Here is a 24,565-nt window from a genome sequence, read left to right as displayed (position 1 = left end):
CAAAAGTCTCGTGACACAGGACTTGGCAATGATTTCTTGGATATGATACTAAAGGCACAGGCAATAAAAATAAAAATAGACAGACTGGGCTTCATGAAAATTAAAAACTTTAATGCCTCAAAAGACACTGTCAATAGAGTAAAAATGTAACCTACAAATTAGGAGAAAATATTTTAAAGTCACATAACCAATAAAGGATATATAGTGTGTGTGTGTGTGTGTGTGTGTGTGTGTGTGTATCAGAATATATAGAGAACTCCTATATTAGGCATAATCATTGTGATATCTGTGTCTAAAAACTCCACTGGCTGAAACATCTGTGTAAGTCTCTTCCTACTGAGTGTTGTTTCTCTCAATTTTATATCTTGTGGTTTTATCTTTACCTGTGCCTGGTTTTTTGTGTTTTTTTTTTAATTTTGATAGAACACCAATAAGTGTACATAAAAATGTAGAGACATTTGGTGACTCAGTATAATTTTATATTCCTTTATTAAAAATTTGCATTTATTTCTGGGAGAGGGTAAAGACATTAGCAAATTTGTGTTATCTAAATTAGATTAACGTTTGAAATAATTTGAATCTGGTTTTCAGTCCCAGCTATGCTGGTCTATTTCAGATTCACCCTTCCTCTTAGATTTAATTAGGTATTACTCTCTTTGAACTCCTGTTCTCCCCATAGGCTTCATGATTCTGAATATCTCTATACAGCTTTCCAGTCTTTTAGCCATCTTTATTGGAAATGGCAGATACTTGGATCTACAGAAAAGGGGCAACACCTCTAGGGGAAGAAAACTTCAAAATGCCAGACTCATCTTTCTTGACTGTCTTCGGAGTTGGTCTCATAGGTTTTTTTACTGTACTGTTTGCATTACAGGCCTCAAACAGATTTTTATCTCTATTTCATTTAGCTTTTCAAACTGTTCTCAGTAAGAGTAATGGTCCAAATTACTTAATCTACTATTATTACTAAAAATCAAACTCCATTCCTAACTTCTAAAAAAGCATATTTAACTGTCAAAGTAAATTTCTACAAACTGGTCTACAGATCATTTATAAGACAGTCATCTATGATGATGTTTTAAAATACAAATTCCTGAATTCTCTACCCAGTCAAGCTGAGTCAGAGTTGCATTTTTAACCAGCATTCCAGTTCACTGAATACCTATCTATATGTGAAAATAAATAACTGGAGAGACACCTTGCTTTATTTATATAATAATTGACCATCCAGTCACAAAGTAACTACTTGTTTACAGAATAATTAATGGAAGTATTTGTTTTTTAAGGTAAGTTCCTAGTATATTTGCACATTTAAAATATAATTAAAAGGAAAGACAAACATGAAGCAAACTTCTAGTTTCAAACTGATGTTTCTTAAATGAATAAGCAAATATACTGCCAATTTTGCACATAAAACATATCTTTCTGAATATTTGTTTAAATTTAAACTTATTTTAAAATATGATTAGATCTCTATATGTAAAATATGAAATGGAAAGAACCAAATTAAGAAAATCTCATTTTATTAATAAAATCCAGATGTGTTATAATGTGAAACTATCCAATAACAGAAACCATTTCATCTTTTCTGCACTAATTTGGGATTTTTATTTTCTGAATTATTAGATTAAAGAATTACAAGATCAAGATAAATGGTAAGGGTAAACATTATAGAACATATTTAAAACTTAGCCAATAAATTTTAGTTAAAATTTCCTAATGGTGAGCTTAAAATTTCATGTTTAGGAAGAAATTAGGTATAATTTTATTTTCTTGCATATAAAACCCCTAGTGGCATGTTAGACAGTTTATATTTCTCCTTCAAATATTAAATGTTTATGGCCAGATCTCACTTAATTTTTGCTTAGCCAAGCCATACACATTAACTTCTATTAAACTTGACTGAGATTTTTGTTTCTTTTAACCCTTTACAATCTGAAGATATAGTCATTCATTTCCTTTGTTAAAATCTTCAAAAAGTGTCCTGACTGGTGTGGCTCAGTGGGTTGGGCATCATCCCACAAACCAAAAAGTTGCAGGTTCAATTCCAGGTCAGGGCACATGCCTAGGCTGCAGGCCAGGTTCCCAAATGGGAGATGCAACCAATCGATGTTTCTCTCCTCTCTCCCTTCTCTCTAAAGTCTTTTAAATAAAAAGATTTTTTTAAAAAATCTTCAAAATGCAACACAATTTTCTTGTGTCATCCTATTAGAAGGAATAGAAGTATATAAATGTATTCCTTTCAGTTATCTGCTAGTTTTCACATGATTAATGCTTTGACAGGTAAAAATATTTTAATTGTTTTTAATTTCCCTATTATTTGTTTCTAACTATTGCTTAGTCATCTTCATAAATGTTCTGCACAGTCTTTGGTTTTAACCCAGTCCAACTGTGATATTTCCCAGCACTTTATTCATCCTCAGGTAAAAAGGTGACCTTTAATTGTGCTATCCAATTCTCATGGCATTTTGAGTCACTGACTTAGTCTGCCCCTTAAAAACTTTTTTTCTCCTGCCCTATAACCGACCCTCTTTGTAAAACTTTCTATGAAACATTTTACAAAAACCAAATCCAAACTATATGTTACTAGGGAAAAACAAAGCCAAGAAGGCAAATCAACAACGTTAAAAGAGAACAACACAGCTACTTAGGGAATTTGGAATCATACTGAGAGTCAATTCAAGTTTCAAGCCAAGCATATTTTGCTTTGGCATGAATTGTATAAATTGGCTATTTATTTGATTCTGAATTCTAAATGTAATTGTATCACGCTTGCTTTCTACCCTCATAATACTACTCTCAAGTCCATATACTGAGTTTGATAATAACAATGTGGGTTCTACAAAAAAATTGTTTAACACATGTTTTGAATTATGTACATAATTTTCTTGTAGTTTCTGGTACTCCCATTCTCATTCCAGGCCAATTTATCCATCTCAATATTAAAGTCAGGGAATCTGTCCATCATGCAGACAAGGATTTTATTACTCAACCATACCTAAAGGACTATTGTCACCAAGATTTCCAGGAAAGGGCTGTATTTGTCCTTGTGAAAATAACTAGTGTGGAGAATACTACCATGTGGAGAACATTAGCAGAATTCATGATTGGTAATCTCTCCTACTTATGAGTTGATGAGAAGACATAATCCTTAGGTAAGGGTAGAGTTCAATAATTCATTTAAATAGTGAGAAATAATTGATATTTAATTTGGCAAAATTTCAAGGCTGAGAGGAAGTTAATTATAATGTATCTGGTTCACACATTTTATGGAAATATTAAGAGAAAAATCTCATGGGAATAAAGTTAAAATCATTAAAAGTAAAATGTTGGGAAAAACTTGCCACATTATAAACACACTGCCATAACCATAAAATTTCATATATTTTTTGTATTTTCTTTCTTAGGCTCAAAAAGGAGCCTAAGATTTGAAGTGAGGGTTTAGAAAGTTTTCTTTTCTCCTCTCTGTAAAAGAAAGAAGATAAAGGAGATTGGCAGAAACAGAACTGTTTGGCCTCCCTTCTCTCTATAATACTACCTCCAACATAAAAAAAATCTAAATGGTGTGTTCATCCAATAATGTCTGAACAAAAAGAATCAAAACAAGTCTGCAAAAAACACTTTAGACATTTTAATTACACTTTTTGTTTGCTGCATATTTTTCCTTTGTTAGGGACTTGTAGTGGGAAAGGAAGCTGTGCTCTGAGAAACAATTCCCAGAATGTACCATGTTGTGTGCTGCATTGGAGGCCTCTGCTCATTAAGGACACCTATGAGTTTCCTCTTTGTTTTTTAAGAGAGCAAAGTCCAGTAATAACTCAAACGCTCAGATCTCTATCCAGACATCATTTTTCTAACAGTCCGAGAAGCTGATTCAAGGTCAGAGGTCACAGGCTGTGCTCCATTTGCCAGCTGGCAGTAAGCTCCAAGGACAGAGGGTGCAAGAAGCGTGACGATTCCTCAAGATGCTCATTCACAGAGCACTGAGAGTATCCCCACTAATACCTCAGAAATACTCATTTTATATCAGTTTGGTGGGTTGGAGAAAAGATAGCCAATGTTCTGGGGTAACTTTGCAGAGCTTCACATGCTGTGATCCCATCTCACTGCAGCCAACTTTATTTTACAGTAACACTATAAAGCTTAACAGAGGATAAAAAGTTTCTGTTATAAACATTATCTGCCCTGTGACTCAGAACAGACGAATACCGCTAAAAGACAAATATCTGAGTCTGCATTTGAGAAACAATGGCTAGTATGAACATTCTACCTACAGTAATAGGAAAACTTCCAGAGAAAAATCATACTATTACATGTTAATCTAGTTATTTTGGGTGAGTTCTTTCTCATCTAAAACTTCTTCCTCAGTTTTTGTGTGCTGGTCCCATACCACATCCAGAATTTGACTGTTGTTCCTTTCCTAAATGGCTAAACTGAGATGCTGTGTGTAAGAAATGGAAAGTGACAAGATATGACTGAAGAATTGGAAATCAATCCAAACTAAATGTGCTTCTTAACTATAAGTGAACAGTTGAAAACAATCCTCTTTTATAGCCATGGAGATAAATACTCTGTTTTTATTAGGAAAAAATTGCTTTGGACTGAATAAAGTCATTTGATTAACAAGTCAAAGCAGATGGTTTATTGATGTTTCAGAAAGGAGTTTACAAGGTCTAGTGAAAAAAGAGACTCAGCTCTGAATTAACAAATTACCCTGGTATATAGGACATTGACAGTTCACTGCTAATAGATTTATGGGCTACTGCTGGGTGTTTCATCCCTATTTGGTTTATTATGATAAAATATTGGGGCATGAGTAACCTATAGCCTTATTGCAATATACTATATTGACCTTTGACCTTTAGGGCCTGACAGCAAAACTATGTATTAGGTTTTTAATTTGTCTTAATCTAACAGGATCAACAGCAGTGCTGTGTGCTTTATTTTGAAGAGGCTATTCAGTGTAACTAACACATGGTATGCTGGTTTGGGATTTGCTAGAACTCAGTAAGTTAGTTCTCAGAGGTTAAAAAAGTGACATGTTAAGATTCAGAAGTTACTTGCAAAATGGCATGTGGTTTGAATAAAGGAAAGGTCTATAAAGAATCTCATCGTTCAACTCAGAAGGAAATTTTTTTTGTCTCAGGAAATTTCAGAATCTTTGTATTTGAGAATGGCTCTTTTGATTTCAATAAATTAATTTTTTTATTTCTAGAAGTACTTATTTTAAAAAAATCTTTCTGGATATTTGATACTTTCCTGTTCTTATGTTTTCCATTTCTTCTTTTATGTCTTTAGTATTTAGAAGAGTTATTTTATAGTTTCTGTCTGCTATTGAAAATTCTTGGGCATCTAATACTGCTATGCTGGGTCTGTTGAACACAAAGATGGATTGTTTTCTTTCTATACTTTATAATTTTGGATTTTGAGCTCATTTTTTAGCAAGGTTCTATTGTGGGACTCTGAATAAGGGTATATCTCTCCAAAATCTTTGCTTTTGTTTCTCATAGGTACTGTACAAATCTTTCCCACCTAAGTTGACTTTTTGCATCAATTTCTCAATTGGAACTCCTGAAACATGTGAGCAAGGTAAATTGGATCCAAATAGAATAAAGGGTCATTTGTGGCTTTGAATGCCTAGAGGATACTGGATATTTCATTTTCTCTCTCTCTCACTCTTCTCCCCCTCAATCCCATCCTCTTAATCCAGAGCCCAGGGCTAGTTAGATAAATTTTCTTGAGCTCTTATATCCCAATAGGAAGATTTTTTTCACTTCCACCCTTTAACTGGGGTATAGTTTTTAGAGGAGTTAAGGTTTATATATGGGAATCTTAGCTACAATTCTCTTTCACAGCTCCCAGTCCTGCATGCTAGTTAAAATCAAAGAGCTTTAGGTACTGAGATTGGTGAATTCCTCCAGGCAGCTATAGCGTTAATTCATATTTACTAGATTTCTTTATCATCTTAGTTTTATGCTCCTGGGAAATAATTTTCCTCACTTTCTTGTTACCTCAGTTATGTATTCAAAAAGGTTTTAAAAAATAGTGTACCCAGAAATATTTGACAGCAGTTTTCAGGTTAACAAATCCACCAAATTGTCGGGAGTAGTAGTCAGAATTTTATTTTAGAAATGTCCTTTTTCATGTAAATGAATTAGGAAGAAGCAGGCAGGAAACTTAAGGCTCAGAAAATTAGTTCTACCAATTTTACTCACATTATACTACATTTAATGAATGATCTGATTACTGGATTAGCCCACACATCTTGTAATTGCGTATTTCTTCTATTCAGTCTATTTCCTATGTACTGGATATAAGGTTTGCTATTTTGGGACAGCATATAGAATGACACAATAATAGTTCTTTTTAAAACTCCCATTCTAGAAAGAGGGGGAAATGCTTTAAGTGGCCAGTTCTATGTAAATTATCAGATCATCAGATTTCTATAATAAAGTAATCATTTAGCTTGACATGGTTATTTTCAAAGGATTTTTACACGGATCATTCCAGATGGAACCTGTTGTATTAAATAAGCTCACATTTAAATATCAGAAATCTGCAAGCCTTTAAACATTTCTGCTTTTCCACAGGAGCAATCATCAACCAATGAATATAACTAATGCTTCGCCCTTCTGTGACTCCTGTATTATTTGCTTCCATAATGCTGGATGCAAGAATCTGCTTGTGGCCTAACATATTGACACCACAAACAAATTACTTAACCAAAATATAATTTTAAAAAAGTGATAAAAGATTGAAAATTATACTCTTTATAGACATGTACTTTATACTTCCTCCAATAGAGGAAAGATTGAAATGGGAATGAGGAAGAAGCCAACAATGTAGAAAGTAAGGAAAAGATTAATAAAATACATTTGCTATTTTAAAATTATATTAAATTGAATTATAATACATTATATTATATTAAAGGTATGTTAATTTCATACTTTTAGAAAGTATGTCATTTTATTTAGGAAAAATATTTAAATTATTTTTCTTATTCTGTACTTTTGGAATAGTACTTATTACAAAAATGTGTGAGAAATCATTTATTGATAAAATAATTCGAAGGCTCTATAAAAACTGTTTTTGAAGTACAGGAAGGGAAAGTATTGTTACTTTATTCATAGGGTGAGTGGAGACTATTATCAATGACCTTTTCCTGATTTTTCAAAATTTGCTTTGAGCATTTCATGGATAGTCAAAGAAAAGGATCGATTTAGCAAAAATGTTCTTTCAAATTTTAGCTTTGTAAATACTGGAGCAATATTATTTAATTGAATGAGAACATTAGTACACTTAGACTTACCTGATTATTTCTGTTTATGTTTCACAATCTCTGGTTAAACACACACACCACCCCCCCCTACATACTTATACTGGAGCTAATACTCAATTCTGATATTCTGTAAATTTACTGCTTTTGGCTCAGCTAAAAAAAAGGTTAAAAATGAAATAAGAGCAGTTTAAAGAACATGTCTAAGACATTGTGACACTTAATTTCTGAAGCTAGAGAAAACAATGGAATAGAAGGGTAGTTGTTGCCTTTCAAAAATTATACTCTAAACTATTAATTCTGGAACAAGAACAAAATGTCACCTCTAGATTTTGAAAAACTGTCTAAAAGAAAATGAGTCCAATGATATTTTCATTAGGAAAATAAGAGGGAAAGACTAAGTTATTCTGAATTAGTGGAAGGGAAAATATCTGAAATCAGGGAGTATGTATTAATTTGCATCAAATTTTAGCTCTGCAGTAGAGCTAAACAATATATGCATCTGGGTATGACACAGTGATGAATGGGACATAGATGCATCTTTTATTGCCTCTCCCACTTTTCTTTAGTAGCTGGTAGACAACTGGATATAGGAATTCTTATGATTTGTTCTGCATCTCCCTGCCCCATTATAATAGGATCTGCAGAAATAATTTAAAAGGCTGAAAGATAATTTAGAGTTTTCTCTAAGCCTTCTTTCCTCCACCACCTTTGCATTTTTCACAAGCACTAGGTACCCTCCAAGTGAACTTATCCTACTACAAAATATGTCTGGTCTTTATTATTCTATCAATTGTCCTAAGTTTAATCACATGGCTTTAGATTAATTCTGATGGAAATTACTGTTCTTCATTTCTGTCTTATCTTCAGATTTTACTTTCTATCATTTATTTTTTAAAAGCCTCTATGCCTTCTCTCTTTCTTCCATCCTCCACTATTTTTCTCTCTTTTTATTTTTCCATGAGAGAAGTATTATATAAAAATAGAATGGTATTATCTCAGTTTTTGTTTTCTCAAAGTTTTGTTCAAGAATCCTTACTTTTCAGAAAAATAAAACCCAGTAATCAATATGACTTTAGATATCTGTGTAACTATACTTTTTTTGTAAATGGAAACTTTTATTTTATACTTTAAAATTGTGTACCTTAAAGTGAACCAGAAAATAAGAACAAGAATTATTAAATGATAAAGCCCAAATAAAGTAAATTATAGAATAAGAGGATGCTTGAAGAGCTAAGAAGCTGGGCATACTGCTAGGTGATTCTGGAACCAGATCTACTATGGTTCAAGGACAGAATACTGAAAATATGATATCAAGTCCACAAAGTTAGTTGTAAACAATGGAGAGATGCAAACCTAAGCACTTTTGCTTCAGTCAGCACTTCTAATGAGATCATGCACATGTTTTAGAGGGGTAGTGAAACATTTCGAATTGTGTATGTTTCTCAGATCTGAACTGATTGTCATGGTTAGAGTGCCTCCATTCCTTCCTTCTTTTAAGCAATCTTTAGCAGTTGGGATGTGCTTATTGAGGAATATACAATGGGCCTCCAAACCAAAGCAACCCAGTTTTAAGAACAGGAGTTGTGATAAAAGGCACAAGCAGATATAACTGCCAACCAAAGAGATACACTAAATAATTCTGTTTACTTTAACCAAGACCTTGAAGCAGCTCTGGGATAAACCCATTATGTTATCCCAATTTCTGCCACCCCTGCAATAGCATATATTCCCTTCTACCACTTGCCCGGGGCTTATCTTTCATCTTGAGTCTTTAACCTATAAAGATAAGTAAAAACATAATTAAAGAGGAAAGAAACATAGGAGTTGGTAGCCACAAATGAGTCATATTTGTGATATATAAGGGTTGCAGCTAAAAACTAAACACAGTGCAATATTACATTCTTGAAAAGCAAACAGTTAAAAATGAAGATTATTATGAATAAGAGAAAGATTGTATAGGAAACATAAAAGAGGAGAGAATGAAAGAACATGATATGCTAATCATCAAGGGTCAGACAACATGGGAGACAAAAAGCAAAATGAAATAATTCTCAATAGAGGAGCTAAAGAAAATCAGAAAGGATTAAAAATAGATTCAGAAAGGAGTGGGACAGAACCACTACTAAGCACAACGAATGAGATTTGGCATAGATGTTAAGTAGCTCTTTTGCTTAGCTTTCTGTAAAAAGTCTAACAATAACAAGAAAATTAGGAAAATATAAAACACCAGTAATTTAAAAAAATCCTACAAGTCTAAAGGGTTAAAAATAAATTTGAAGTGGATTAAAGACTTAAATGTTAGACCTGAAACCATAAAATACCTAGAAGAATATATGGGCAGTATAATTTTGGTCACTGCTTGTTGCAATATTTTTTCTGATATATGTCCTCAGCCAAGGTAAACAAAAGAAAAATAAACAAATGGGACTACATCAAACTAAAAAGTTTTTCCATGGCAAAGGAACTCATTGACAAAATAAAAAGACAACACAATGAATGGGAGAATATATTTGCTGAGACATCTGAAAAGGGGTTAATATTCAAAATTTATAAAGAACTTATAAAACTCAACCCCCCAAAAACAAGCAACCCAATTAAAAAATGGGCAGAGGACCTGAGTAGACACTTATCCAAAGAGGACATACAGATGACCAATAAACAGATGAAAAGATGCTCAAAGTCACCAATCATCAGAGAAATGCAAATTAAAGCCACCATGAGATATCACGTTATACCTGTCAGAATGGCTATCAACAAATCAACAAACAACAAGTGGTGGGGGAGGACATGGAGAAAAGGGGACCCTTTTGTACCGTTGGTGGGAATGCAGATTGGTGTAGCCACTGAGGAAAGCAGTATGGAGATACCTCAAAAAATTGAAAATGGATCTGCCTTTTGACCCAGTGATCCCTCTTCTGGGAATATATCTGAAGAAACCTGAAACACTTATTCAACAGAACGTAAGCACCCCTATGTTCATAGCAGCATTATTTACAATCATCAAGATAGGGAAGCAGCCCAAGTGTCCATCAGTAGATGAGTGGATAAAACAACTATGAGACATTTACACAATGGAATACTACTCAGCTGTAAAAAAATGAAGACAATTTTACCCTTTGCAACAGCATGGAATTTTCCCAACATCATTTATTGAATAAACTATCTTTAGCCCATTGTATGTGCTCCCTTCCTTTGTCGAATATTAATTGACTATAAAGGTGTGCATTTATTTCTGGGCTCTCTATTCTGTTCCACTGATCAATGTGTCTGTTTGTATGCCAATACCATGCTGTTTTGATTACTATGGACTTATAGCATAGCTTGATATTAGGTAGTGTGATTCCTCCAACTTTGTTCTTCTTTCTCAGGGTCACTGTTGCTATATAGGGCCTTTATGGTTCCGTATAAATTTTTGAAATATTTGTTCTAGCTCTGTGAAATACATCTTGGAATCTTGATAGGAATTGCATTGAATCTATAGATTACTTTGGGTAGTATAGAAATTTTAATGATGTTAATTCTTCCTCTCCATGAGCATGCTTCCACGTCTTTGTATCTTCTTCAATTTCTTTCTTCAGTGTCTTATAATTTTCCAAGTACAGGTCTTTTACATCCTTGGTTAGGTTTATTCCTATGTATTTTATTCCTTTTGAAGCAATTGTGAATGGGATTACTTCCTTAATTTCTCTTTCTGTTAATATCTAAAATGTATAAAGTACTTAAAAAACTTAACACCAAAAACACAAACCACCTAATTAAAAACTGGGCAAAGGACCTGAATAGACACTTATCCAAAGAGGACATACAGATGGCCAATAGACAGATGAAAAGATGCTCAGCATCACTAATCATCAGAGAAATGCAAATTAAAACCACAATGAGATATCATCTCACACCTGTCAGAATGGCTATCATCAATAGATAACAAATAAGTGCCAGGGAGGATGTGGAGAAAGGGAACCCTTTTGCACCTTTGGTGGGAATACAGATTGGTCCAGCCACTGTGGAAAGCAGTATGGAATACCTCAAAAAATTAAAAATGGATCTTCCTTTTTACCCTGTGATCCCACTCCTGGAAATACATCTGAAGGAACCCAAAACACTAATTGGAAAGAACAAAAGCACCCCTATGTTCATTGCAACGTTGACAATTGCCAAGATATGGAAGCAGCCCAAATGTCTATCAATAGATGAGTGGATAAAACAATTATAGGATAATTGTAATATGGGATAAAAGAAATTAAAAAAATTAATTACACAATGGAATACTACTCAGCCATTAAAAAGAAGACAATTTTACCCTTTGCAACAGTATGGATGGACTGCAGAGTAGTATGCTAAATGAAATAAGCCAGTCAGATAAAGACAAATACCATATGATTTCACTTGTATGTGGAAGCTAATGAACAAACTGAACTAACAACGAAAATGGGGACAGACTCATAGATGGAGAGCAGGATGACAGCTACTGGTGAGTGGGGGGAACTTAGGGGTTGGAGGGACTGAGCAGAAAGGAAAAAGGACTCATGGACATGAACAGCAGTATGATGACTACTGCAGGGAGGGAGAATAAAGGGACTAAATGGCAATGGGAAAATGCAATAAAGATTAAAAAATTGCAATTGAAATTACTCTCACTGTGTACTTACCAGGTATCTGGTACCGTGCTTAGTGCTGTACCTAACTTACCTCATTTAATACAAGAAATCTACAAGATAGCTAGTATAATGCCCATCAACAGAAGAGGGTGTTTCATCTTTCAAAGCTATACTACATTACCCACAGTCACATAGCTAATAAATGGCACAGTTGAGAATTCAAACTTTTTTACTTCAAAGTTAGGTTCTTAGCCCCAATAGTTCTTGAGATACTATATTTTATCATTACTATTATCATTTTTATATCATTATTCCACACACACGAAAAGACTGACAACATATTATGGGTATGTACTGGGCTAATTTCCTAAAACTTGTATTCAGACAAAAAGTTTCTTAAAAGAAACAGTATCTGAGATTGTACATGAAGATGAATATTAAGCCAAGTCTATAAATAGGCTTGGTAATAGGGTTTTCTTTTTGGTAAGTAATATCCTTATTAAATAAGAAATATGCTTTACTTATTTCAGTAGCTTTGGTTTCAGAGCGACTTAGAAAGCAGTGCAGATTGTGAAGATCCATGTCGTGGGATGGTGAGGTATGGATCACTTTTGTCAGGCCTGCATCCCATTGGGATATTCAGGAAGGTCACCTTTGACTAATGGGAATTCTCAAGAGAGGTAAAAGCAATCACATATTCAGGTGAATGTTAATTCTAATTGTAATTATGACATGCTTAAGGGCCTTCTTAGAAATCACCAATTACAAAAAGTAAACAAATGCTTACTGATTACTTTACTGAAGTACATAGTATTGTGCTAGATGTAGGAGACACAAAAGAAATATAAGATATGAAATATTAGCTATCCTCAAGCAGTATGCACATTTTTGTTTGAGAGATGAGGTTAACTAAAAAATAACAAGAGAAATATTTAATTATACGATAGTGAAAATAAGGGGTTCAGAAAAGAAAAAAATATCCATAATCAGCAGTCAAATGTATATCTGTATATCACCTTACAAGTTTCAGTAAGTTTTCATGCTATCTTATCTGACTTTCACTAAACTGTATTAAGACAGGAAAAGCAAGTAATATTTAATCAATACTTAATGACAATTACCATTAATGATAACCGTCAATGTATCAGCCACTGTATAAAAACACTTGTCATTTTCTCTTTCTATTTTATCCTTACAAGTACCCCAGGTGGTAAGGTCAGAACCTGAAAATGAGTTAAATGAAGGTCCTGAGAATACACAACTAACACTGGCATCAAGCAGTTGGTGCTTAACACTAGCATCAAAGTTGATACTTAGCAGTATCAAAGGTGAGAGTCCTAGAGTCCTACTACTAAATTTTGCCAATACTTGGAAATACTACAGTAAATAATTCTCCACAGCAAAATTTCATTAAGTCTAACCTTACTTGAAATATCACTGTAAGGAAATTTTAAAATTATACATCAGTATGAAAGAGTCAAGGTTATATCTTCATCACACCAAACTACATTCACCTCAAATGTAGTTAAGTTGGGGCTAAATGCAAGGGCAATTTTCCAGCCTCTCTTGCAGTTATTGTTGATGAGGTAATGCAAGACAAATATAGGGGTTTATTGTTGCATCACAACTTATCCTATTAAAAAGGTAACATCATGTTTTTAAGAGTTATTACAATAATGTTAAACAGGTTATTTAAACCACCATGGTTGTGTAACACAAGTCAGGTACCATTTCCACTGGACTTTCAAGTGTACTATTACCTAAATACTCTATATTCTGGACTAGGCCTCATACCTCCTGCTCAGCCAAGCCTAAGAAAACCCCTCAAAAACTAGGAGAGGGTCCCAAAATTCTTCTGAGAATGTTTTGTGTTTGAAAGGAAAGGTATCTCATTAATTTACAAATTCTCAGAATACTAGACTATGCCTACTGCATAATCATTGTTTTATTCTCAAAGGAAAAATCTGTTTAGAAAACCTGAATAAGATTAAAAGATAAAGAATCAGAACAAATACAAAGGGTTTTCTCATTAATTTTAGGTTAGAACTGTAATTGTCAGAATAATAACCATATTTAATTTATTTATATATAATTTTTGTTGTAGAAAATATACATAAAACTTACCATATAACCATTTTTAAGTGTATGATACAGTGGCATTAAATCATTCACAATGTTTTGCAACCATCACCGCTATCTCCAGAACTTTTACATCACCACAAACAGAAATTATGTAACCATAAAGCAAACCATTCTGCCTGCCCCTCCTGCCACTGTCACTGTTAACCTCTAAACTACTTACTGTATTTATGAATCTTACAACTTTTGGAATCATAAAATGCTCATATTTTGTATGTGGCTTCTTTCAATAGCATAATATTTTCAGGATCCATCTATCTTGTAGAATGTACCAAACTTTATTCCTTTTTATGGCTGAATAATATTTTCTTGTGTAGGATTACCATACTTTATCCATTCATATGATAGACACTTGGGTTGTTTTTACCTTTTGGTAATGGTGTACAAAATAAGAGATAAAGACAAAGAAATCCAAACACAACACTACAGAAGGTTATCTACATATAAGAGAGCAAGAAAATAAGAAAAGAACAGAGAAGAGCTACAAGAAAATCAGAAAATGATTAATAAAATGAAAATGGCAAAAACTACATACCTATCAATAATTACTTTAAATGTAAGGGATTAAATGCTCCAATTAAAAGACATAGGGTGGATGAATGGATTAAAAAAATCAAACCATACATACATATGCTCTTACGAGACCCACTTTAGATCAAAAGAACCACACAGATCAAAAATAAATGGACAAAAAAAATAATTGATGGAAATGGAAAAAAAGCTGGAGTAGCAATACTTGTATCAGACAAAATACACTTTAAGGGCTGTGACAAGAAACAAAGAAGGGCATTTCATACTGATAAAGAGATTAATCCAACAAAGCGATATAACTCTCATAAACATCTATGCACCCAATGTAGAAGCACCTAAATATCTAAAGCAAATATTGGTAAACATAAAGAGAAAGACCAACAGTAATTGGAAGCACTTAACTGATGTTTTGGGGACACTTCTTACCAGAGCAGCAAAGTATACTTTATTTCAAGTACATTAAGAACATTTTAGAGGATAGACCAATGTTAGGCCAAAAACAAGTCTCAATAATTTAAAAAACTGAAATAATATCAAGCATCTTCTGTTCTCTGATCGTAATAGTATGAAAAAATAAATCAATAACAAGAAAAAAACTGAAGAACATACAAACACATGGAAGCTAAATAACACTCCATTAAACAATGAATGGGTTAACAGTAAGATCAAGAAAGAAATAAAGATAGCTTGAGACATATAAAAATTAAATCACAATGACCCAAAACCTATGGGACACAGTCAAAGAAATCCTAAGAGGGAAATTTATAGCAATACAGTTCTATCTCATGGAACAAGAAAAATCTCAAATAATCTAATAGTAAAGTAAAACCGTCATTATTTACAGATGACATAATAGAGACCCATAAGGAATCCACCAAAACACTATTAGAATAAATGAATTCAATAAATTGGCAGAATATACAATTAATATTCATAAATCAGTTGCATTTCTGTACACTAATAATGAATAACCAGAAAATGAAATTTAGTAAGGAATCCCACTTAAAATAGCATCAAAAAGAATAAAATATCTAGGAATTAACTTAACCAATGAGGTAAAAGACCTCTTCTCAAACAACTCTAAGGCACAGAAGAAAGAAACTGAAGATACAAGTAAATGGAAGGATATACTGTATTCATAGATATAAAGAAATATTATCATTAAAATGTCCACCTACCCAAAGCAGTCTTACAAATTCAATACAATTCCTATCAGGTATCAATGGTATTTTTAACAGAACTAAAAGAAATAACCCTGAAATTTACATGGAACCACAAAAGACCCCAAATAGCCAAAGTAATCTTAAGAAAGAAATACAAAGTTTGAGGAATCTGATATCTGATATAAAATTAATCTACAGGCTATAATAGTCAAAACAGCATGGTATTGGCATAAAAACAGACACTTAAGATCAGTGGAACAGAATGGAGAGCCCAGAAATAAACCCACACCTACATGTCTATTAACCTATGACAAGGAAGGCAAGAATATACAATGGGGTAAAGATAGCTTCTTCAATAAATGTCATTAGTAAAAGTGGACAGACACATGCAAAAAAAAAAAAAAAGAAATAATCACTTCCTTACACCATATACAAGAATAAACTCAGAATAAAGACAAATGTAAGATCCCAAACCATTAAATTTCTAGAAGAACACAGAGGCAGTATACTGTTTGACATCACTCTTAGTACTATTTTTTTTTATATGACTCCTTGGGTAAGGGAAATAAAAGAAAAAGATGAACAAATGAAACTATGTCAAACTAAAAAGTTTCTGCACAGCAAAAAGAAAAAATCAAAACAAAAAGACAACCTACTGAATGGGAGAAGATATTTGCCAATGATACATCCAATATGGGGTTAATATCCAAATATATAAGGAACTCATACAATTTAACATCAAAAAACAATCTGATTTAAAAATGGGCAGAAGACATGAACAGACATTTCTCTAAAGAGGACATACTGATGGCCAAGAGACATCTGAAAAGATGTTCAATAACAGGGGAAATGCAAATTAAAACCACAATGACATATCACCTCATACCTCTCAAAATGACTATCATCAATTAATCATCAAACAAGTGTTGGCAAGGATGTGGAAGGAAGTCAATCCTCATGCACTGTTGGTGGGATTGAAAATTGATGCAGCTCCTATGGAAAACTCTACAGAGTTTCCACAAAAAATTTAAAATAGAACTCCCATATGACACAGCAATTCCACTCCTGGGTATTTATCCAAAGAAATCCAATGCACTAATTTGAAAAGATTTATGTAACCCTTCATTGTATAGCATTACTTCCAACAGCCAATACCTAAGTGACCAACAACAGATGAATGGATAAAGAAGTTGTACATATATATACTATGGAATATTATTCAGCCATAAAAAAGAATGAAATTTTACTATTTGGGACAACATGGATGGACCCAGAGGGTATTACGCTAATAAGTCATACAGAGACAAATACCATGTGATTTCACGCATATGTGGAATCTGAAACACAAAGTAAACAAACAAACAAAAAGACACAAACTCTTAGATACACAGAACAAATTGATGGTTGCCAGATGGGAAGGGGGTTGGAAGGATAAGTTAAAAAGGGGAAGGGATTAAGAGGCATAAATTGCTAGTTATAAAACAGTCACAGGGATGTAAAGTACAGCATAGGGAATACACTCAATAATATTGTAATAACTATGTATGGTGTGAGATGGATACTAGACCTAACAGGCTGATCACTTCATTCCTTACATAAATGTCTAATCACTATGTTGTACCCCTAAAACTACTATAATATTGTATGTCAACTGTAACTGAAAAATGAAATTTTTAAATTCAGAGCAATTAAGTGACTTGCATAATAAGATAATTCAATTAATAAAAGAATAACCATTGATTGAATACTTACTACCTGGCAAGCACATATGTAACATTATATCATTTTATTTAATGCTGTGAAGCAAGTATTATAACTTTGCATTTTATATAATATGACCTTTTTATAAAGTTTTTATTTATTTATTTTTAGAGAGAGGGGAAGGGAGGAAGAAAGAGAGGGAGAGAAAGATCGATGTGTGATTGCCTCTCATGCGCCCCACCCCCCTACTGGAGACCTGTCTGCAACCCAGGCAAGAGTTCCAGCTGGGAACTGAACCAGCAGCCCTCTGGTTCGCAGGCCAGCACTCAATCTACTGAGCCATACCAGCCAGGATATAGAACAGGACTTTAATTAAGGCTGTATACACATGTAGTAAGAGGCAGAACTGAGTTATGAATCCAGGTCTGTTATATAAACTATCATAATAATTATGTATTATTAATAGCTTGTAAGATGGGCATATCGAATGCAACATTTATAAAACCATTTGGTTGCTAAGTCTAGAAAGGATATTAATTTTTTTTCAAAAACTTTTCTTCTTTAAAGCTTATCTTTAAAAAGAGACTTAATACAAATTCCTTTTATTCTTTTGTTTCACTTCTTATGGAAGGAACTTTTAATTATGCTTATTAATTCATTTCCTTTGTCCCCCTAATATCCAGGAAAGACCTTAGAAAAATCCAGGTTTTGCTAATGATGCATGTTTACTATTAATACTATTATGGTTCTTTTATCTCTTTATTTCCTTTTATCCTGTTCTTATAAAATTATTTGCTAACATTATAAAATATTCAAAATCCCTAACAGATTACAAGCAGCTTTATGGATACTTCTTTCATATAATGACAATCTCTCATATTTTTTCTTCACATTGTAGAGTATGCTTAATGATCCCTAGCTTTGAATTTCTTGCAGGAAATTTAATTTTCAACTCATAGCAACCAAACAATTCTATAAAAATTCTTCCATTAAAGGGTACCAAAGAGATGTCAGTTGCAGAAGTCTCTTCACTTACACCCCATAATCTCTGTGGCTCTCATTCATACTAGGTGATGTTCTGGGTTGGCCAAAAAGTCCATCACATTTTTCCGTACCACGGCTCTAGTAGTACTTAGTTGTCTTTAACTTCATTTGAAACAATTCATTAGATTGTATTGTGACAGCTGTCATATCAGTGTGCATTTAAAAAAGGAAACTTATCAAAAGTCAATTTTTGTGCAACCATTTTAATATTGAAGATGGAAGAAAATATGCAACATTTTTGGCATCTTATGCTTTTTATTTCAAAAAAAGGTAAAAATGCAACTGAAACACACACACAAAAAAAGATTTGTGCAGTGTATGGAGAAGGTGCTGTGACTGATCAAACATGTCAAAAGTGGTTTGCAAAGTTTCTTGGTTTGCAAAGTTTCGTGGTGCTATTGACATTTTGGCCAATAATTCTTTGCTGTGGGGCTGCATTACTCATTGGAAGATGTTTAGCAGCACGCCTGGCCTCCACTAGAAGCCAATAGCAGAGACAGTCTACATACTCAAAATACCCAAATCAATAAAGTTATCAGTGAAAATGAAAAATGTTTCTTTTATTTTATGGAAAAAACTAAAACAACTTTTTGGCCAACCCAGTGAATATTCTTTGCTTAATACTCTTGTGTTTTCTTGTTTTTCCAAGTTTTCTTTCTACCTTATATTTATGTGCTACTTGTTCATTTCAAGAGCCCAATTTTCTTCAGAATTCTCTTCCTTTTCTTTGATCTCCCTGTTATGCATCTTTATGATCACAAAGTTTTTCCAATTTCTTCTTCACCCTCTACCTCTTTCCCAGGCTCTTAAATATCATTCCCCTTACTTGCTGAATAGCTTCATGAATTAACTATATTTCCCTCTAAACCAAATTCTCAGTGTCTATTAATGATTTATCATCATCCCTGTCATGCAAGGTTTAACCTTTAGAATTATTTTTCGATCTTCCTTCTTCCCAACTAACAATGGTCAACAGATCTTAAATTGAGGTCTTAAATTGAAATGAATTAAATAACCTAAATCAAAATTATGGCGGAGGGTTATTAAAAATGCAGATTCCTGTGCTTCATCCTGGACTAACTAACTAAACAGAATTTCACAGACAGAGTCTACCAGCATGCTTTTTAAATACACATCCTGTGTAAGTCTTAGGCAACCTATGTTTTAAAAATAAGTGCATTATATCAAGTTTCATGTTATTTTGTAGATTTTACCTTTTCAATGTTTCTCATTCATTTCTCTCCTTTCCTATCTAGCCTCTACCCCAGTTTAGGACTGCTGATGTCTTAGCTGGACATCTGTAATAGGATTTCCTTGCCTCTAGGATACCTTCCACTCTTATTCATGTTACACACCAGCGTCTTATTAATCTTACTAAATCACAGCTCTGCTCATTTAATGTGACAAGAATTTATTGAGAGAATACTATATATTAGGTGCTCTAGGGAAGAAGTCTCCAATAGGAGCAGATAATCAGAATCATTAAGTGGAAGAAACCTTTTCAAAACAGAGATTCTCTACCACTCTCCAAGCTTACTAAATTGGAATCTCCAGAGCTAGAGCGAAGAAAAGTTCATTTTTACAACGTTCCTCAGGTGATACTAATGCTTTTGGGCAACACTAGACTGGCGCATACAAAGACCAAAACATTCTTGTGTATTTCACAGTGTACTGGGAGAGTTACAAACATATGCAAATAACTACCATGTAACACGCTGATTAATGCTATATTAGAAATACCAAGCGCCATGGGAAAGATTAATTCTACCTGCATTAAATACGTTTAGTAACACACCCAGCAGGAAGAAATGTTTCCTCCTCTAATTTCCCATAATACATTATCTATAATTCTCTTATGGTCTCACTTTTATTTTGCACTATACTTATTTTTGTATATGACTCTTTTCCTCTATACTTTTACCAGAGGACAGAGTTTGGCCTTATCAGGGCATATAATCCGACAGGGAATTTTTTTCTGAGTTCTAATTTATTGACAGGGTAAAGCCATACAAAAAATTACTAAATTTTGGATAGTAATGCATTTAATAAATTAACTCAAAAGTAGAATGTCCTTGTAACTCCTGGATCCATATGGCCAAATTTAAGGATATTTATTTTTATTTATTTCTAGAAAGAGGGGAAAGGAGGGAGAAAGAGAGGGAGAGAAACATCAATGTGTGGTTGTCTCTCGCACCTCCAACTAGGGGCCTGGCCTGCAACCCAGGTATGTGCCCTGACTGGGAATCAAGCTGGCGACCCTTTGGTTCACAGGCCGGTGCTCAATCCACTGAGCCACATCATCCAGGACAAATTTATGGATTTTTAATCTCAGTGTGGCACTTAGTACAGTTCCTGCAACACTGCAGGTACTCAATAAAAAAGTTATGTGTTGAACCTGTGGGTCAGGGAAAAATGTCTGTGGATATGCAAAAACATACAGAATATGTCCAAGTACTCGACGTAAGACCTTATAGATTTCAAATGAAATAATGTGCCAGTGGTTTTTGCAAATCAATGATCTGTGAGCCAAAACCAGTCAGCTTGGTTTGTTTGGATAACCAATTATTGTTTTGGAGTGTATTTTGTGTTGTTTATAAATTTTAAGCTTAAAGTCTTTTGTCTGGGCAAATACTATCAGATTCCTACATATTCTACCATTCCCTATTATTTCACACTAATCTGATTTACACAGGTATGTTATCTATAGGTCTAAAGATGAGAGTTCTAATGATGACTCCCAATCACAATACTGTTTCCAATCATTCAATCATTTCTGCTTTTGACTGTAAGCTATTGTTAAAAAACTAAATTGTGTTCCCCCTAAAATTCATACTGAAGTCCTAATTCCCCAGTACCTCAAAATGCAACTGTATTTGGAAAGAAGGTCTTTAAAGGGGTAATTAAGTTAAAATGAGGTCTTAAAATGAGCCCTAATCCTGCATAACTGGTATCCTTATAAGAAGAAGACATTTGGACATAGACTTGTATGTGTACATAGGAAAGACCATCTGAAGACAAAGGCAGAACATGGCCATCTACAAGCCAAGGAGAGAGAGGACTCAGAATGAAATAAACTCTGCCAACATCTTGATCTTGGACTTCCAGCCTCTAGAATTATGAGAAAATAAATTTATTTTGTTTAAGCCACCTAATCTGTGGTATTTTGTTATGGCAGTCCTAGCAAACTAATACAGCTATCAACTATATTTAACAATATTCTTAACTTAGGAATTTTACATCAAAATTATGTTTACTATGTTCAAGTCATTCTTCCTGATATAGAGGAGAAAACAATTCTAAGCAGCTTAGAATCCAGGAGATGAGGTGAGTAATATGTAAGATACATTCATCAACATAAATGATCAGAAACATTACAAGGTCTAAATAAAAAGTACCAAATAAAGAATATATTTATAATTCTATAGGTGATCTAGCGGGAGAGAAGTGACTAGGAACTACATCTCAAAAACTTCAAATTTTTACCTGGGTCTTAAAAGATAAGTAAGATTCATTTAAGCAGAGGTCATCTAGGTGAGAAGAATAAAGTGTACGAAGTCAAATATGTGTCTGCTACTGGAGTGAATATATTTTTTTCCAAGTACATCTAACTTAGGTGCAAGTCTTCTTTCTCAGCTTTAACATTACTAAATATTTTTTAATTAATGACTAAATCCGTATAAAATTTAGGTACTTTTTGTTCCTGCCACATAAATAACAATGCAACTGACTTTGTTCAGTACAATACTGACATCTAAAGGATGCTCTAGTTCATTTCTAAGGCATCTTGGGCTTCTGCTCAGAGTTAGTGTTATTTCCAAATGGTCTATGAAGGCAGTAAGCAGCTCATGGAAACTTTTCTTTTGAACTCCTGGCCATTTTTTGATATCTTGCCTATCTATCAAAGCTCATGTTATCCAGCTCCACAATGCAAGTGGCCTGTGTTTTCTTAAGTGCTTCTTCTTTTGAAGAATGTATTACTCATTTCATTAATGTTTCATACCAAAGTATTCTAATGTATTTAATTTTTTATTTAATGAAATTTCTAACCTTCAGGAAGAGGTAGTTATCAGAATGCTTCATCCAAGCTGCTGGAAAAGTGCTCATTAGTAGGGAGTTTTGAAGTTAGAATTTTAAGACAGGGTTTGGCAGGAACCTAAGCACATATAAATCTAAGCTTTCATAAATGCTTTCCAGCCCTAACTCTAGAGGAATAAAGTCTTCATGATTAGCAGATAAGTTTTGCTGAAGTTTTCTTTTAGATTTTGATGACAAGCATTTAACAATGATTTTTGTGGTTCCAAGAAGTGTTTTCACACTGTAAGATTTTTTAAAAATAATTACGTCTGTAGAAAGCCCTATTTCTCCTCTATCATTTAAACGTTTCTTTCATAAATGAGATGAACATGAGACCATCATCATCCAATGCCATACACGTTGATACAAAGTAGCTATCGTTAACATCATCTGGTTTCAATCATTTTAGATTAAACTGATTCTCTTGAAGAAACAAGAAACTCAGCTAAATTAGTTTGATTCTTTAAATGGTTTGCCTCAACACACCTGCCCATCTTAACCATGTACCTTCAGATTTATGGGAGATTAAGAATTTAAGTCAGGGAAACTTTGAGGCTGCACAGCAAACTTTAAAATTTAGGTCTCTCTCTGTCCATTACGCGGTACGGATGGAATTTGGGAGTCAAAAAAGAACCAGACTTTTACATTTAATTGTAACTCAAATTGCTTCCAATTGTTTAAACACTAAAAATTGTGTACACCGCAATAAAAAAATTCACGCGGTAAGAGGTTACTGAATGTTTAAATATCCAAATTCTCGCCTTCTTCTTTTTTTAGTACCTGTTCCTTCTGTAACAAAGGGGACCTGAGTTTCTGTTACTCCTATTTAACGAGGGGCTGGTGTTACCACACGCTTACCTTAGGGAAACAACTTGAACTTTAATAACCGGTCAGGAAAACCGTTTGTTGGGAGAGAAAAATAAAGGAAACAGATGTGGGGGGCTTGACCCAAACACGGGCCTGCGGTTACTCTCATGGAAAAGGCCTCAGCCCGAAAACGCTTCGTCCACTTAGTAACGCTTCTTTTCCCGCGGAGTCTTGCCTTCCGGTCACCCCAGCCCTCCCACTCGGAAGCCGTCGTCTTGGCAATATTGTACGAGCCAACCTCCCCCTCACCACGCCCACTGCCTTTGGACGTCAGGGGCCAGCTGGGCTTCGATTGGCCCATCTGTCCTTCATTGTGTGGGGCGGTCGGGATGGCGAAGCTCTGGAACTCGTATTTGAATTTGTGGCGCGTAGGGTTCGCGAGGTGCAGAACGGAGCGGGGCGTCTTGCGGAAGCTAGCAATTTCGGCGGTGAGCGACCCTGAGGGGAGAATGACAAAAAGGGCGGCTGGTGGTGGAGGGGCACTCAGGTCAAGCAGGCCGCCTCGATATGGGGGACTTTCAGCCGAGCTGCTTCTCAGACCTGAGGCAGGCACTCTGATCGCCCTTTCGCAGCCTCCGCGATCTTCCCGTACGTCTTTTTCCCCGCGTCTCAGAGATTGCACTCCTGCCTGCCTTCTGTCGCCCCTGAAGGAAGGATCCTCCTGAGACTATCTTCTCCTTTCACAAACAGCATCTCCTCAGTTTCCTTCCCTTCCCAGAAGCAACACTTCATTTTCGACGTGCTTACACCTCCCCTAAGTATACTTTACTCCCCATTGATACATTTATAATTATATTCTCGATCCCATCACCAACACTCGCAGAAACTTTGTACCGGCGCTTGGCAGTGTGCAAAAGTGCCTCCGGAGAAACTCGGTGAGCGCCTCACACCGCACAAACTGAGTCCAGAACGTTCTCTGTCAAGAAAGAAGTTGCTGCTATCCTGCTCCTTCCAGCTGGGGCGTAGTGAAGGTCACGTGCAAAGCAGCAAATGAAAGCGCTTTAAAGCGCTGCAGAAAAGTAAGTCACAGCTGCTAATTCTGATTGATGATGATTCGTATGAAACATGTGATTATTTTGCTCTTGGTCGGACCCTATCGATACACATTTTATCTTGGGGTTATGAATGCTATCCAGCCCTTAAAACAGAATAAGGCTAGTAGGTCTGTT

Source organism: Pteronotus mesoamericanus, unplaced genomic scaffold (assembly GCF_021234165.1).
Source record: "Pteronotus mesoamericanus isolate MK-2021 breed Mesoamerican mustached bat unplaced genomic scaffold, CSHL_Meso_final contig_52, whole genome shotgun sequence".
Lineage (NCBI taxonomy): Eukaryota > Metazoa > Chordata > Mammalia > Chiroptera > Mormoopidae > Pteronotus > Pteronotus mesoamericanus.
This window is presented reverse-complemented; position numbering follows the sequence as displayed.